We start from the raw sequence: 1,814 nt of genomic DNA on the forward strand, positions 1-1,814 counted from the left end.
TTTTCCTAAAAAACCGATGTCAAAGACTAACATGTTCAACTCTAAAAGGAACATAGACATCACTTTGTTTGGGATACAACTGATGTCTAAGTGCCAACATAGACATCACCTTTTACTAAATAAATCGATGTTTAATATCAGATTTTACATCACCTATATGAAAATATTTGATGTCTATGTGGAAAAAAACATAGCCCATTATATGTTTAATTTGTTGTAATAGGTGTAATTTATTTATTAAATTATTTATTTCTAACATTTTTTTGTAAAAAATAATGCATGGACATCACTTTTTTTCCCAGAAATGATGTCTAATTAAGTAAAGACATCGGGTTATGGCCGATGTGTAGAATAGACATCACCGACATCAACATCGGTTGCCAAACAACATAGACATCGGCCAAAAACCGATGTCTATGGGCATTTTTCTTGTAGTGTTACAAGTCTTAAAGGGGGTGAAGAAACAGAGAAAACCATTTTCTACCATCAAAGAATTGCAAAATTTGTATCTTTAGAGTTACTAGCATCAGGACAAAGTTGTGGATCCAATAACTTGTTCATTCGTAGTATACAGGGGACGTGCCAAGTTGGAAGGCTTCAAAGTGAAGGCGGAAATTAATACTGACCAAAATAATGGAAGACCTGGCACAAAACAAATTAGAGTCTGATTTAATAGCTTTCAGAACCCAGCCTACACTAAATAGTCCATATTCAAGTCATCTGTAAAATAGGTATTAGAAAATTAAGGCTAGAGGGGTAAAAATAGAGTAAGCTAGATTACTGTTAGCATCCAAGTGGTGTTTTTAACTTCGCGAGGATTGGATTGCACGTATCGATGGTTGAATGTACATCCTGAGTGCATGTCCACTTTGTGGTCATCTCGTAGATGTGAAACCAGAAAGGGAAGAGTGCCAATTACAGCACATTCTGATCCAGCATATGGGCAACTGTATGGTTTAAAACTGCATCCTTCTTCGTGTTTAAGTTTGTTGTCATATGGAAATATCTCCGGACATCCTAGTGTGTAATACTTACAAGGAAGTTGAAGCAATTCTGCTACATTCTCCTGAGCCAGGCACCTGATATATCCCAGTTCTTGTCTACAAGTAGGACATCGATTATAATCCTGCACTTTACAGGTTAAACAGAAACAAAGTGTGACCGTTGTGACACCGCAAGGATGCATTCTGTGGCGAAAGGTAAATCACTAGTACTGCCAACATTTGAGAGGAAGATAAGTCATAAACACTTATATGTGAAACAGCAGTAAATTGAGTGGCTAAAGTGGTAGAAGAAATTAGAGCAACTTGCATCTTCCATGTATGTGGATCTTAATCATACATGCACTCGTATACTCACCGAGCAGTCCAATTCTCAGTCCACAACATAGGCTTGTTGGGACCAATACACAAAGGTAGCATTCCGCAAAGCCCAGCTTTAGAAATCCAATAAACAGGTAATAGATAAAACAGAATGCACAACACCGCAACCAAAGAAAATGCAACTTTTCACATTAAAAAACAAACCTGAAATCCCAATCAGTTATCACGACTTTAACCTTTCTTTCTGGACCTGTTTCAACCAAAGCATAAAAGATTTTGAAAGCCTCCAATGCTTCATCTTTGTTTTTTAAAAAATATACCCACATATATCAACTAAAATCGTCCATGGAAAGAAAAAAAACCTCTTACCAGATGCAGTTTCAAGATGAAATAGGCCACAAAGATCCTCATGAATCAGTTGCAGAACTTTTGTTACATTATTACTTGCCTTCGGGGGAAATTGCTTTCTAGTTTGCTTCGACATCAGACAAA

At 36.7% G+C, this 1,814-nt stretch overlaps 1 pseudogene; it reads right to left on the reverse strand.

The window, feature by feature from the left end:
* Window positions 1-557: 557 nt before the first annotated feature.
* On the reverse strand, window positions 558-1,313 carry LOC141674356 (E3 ubiquitin-protein ligase SINAT4-like; annotated as a pseudogene).
* Window positions 1,314-1,814: the final 501 nt, after the last annotated feature.

The sequence above is a fragment of the Apium graveolens genome, chromosome 7 (assembly GCF_009905375.1).
Source record: "Apium graveolens cultivar Ventura chromosome 7, ASM990537v1, whole genome shotgun sequence".
Taxonomy (NCBI): domain Eukaryota; kingdom Viridiplantae; phylum Streptophyta; class Magnoliopsida; order Apiales; family Apiaceae; genus Apium; species Apium graveolens.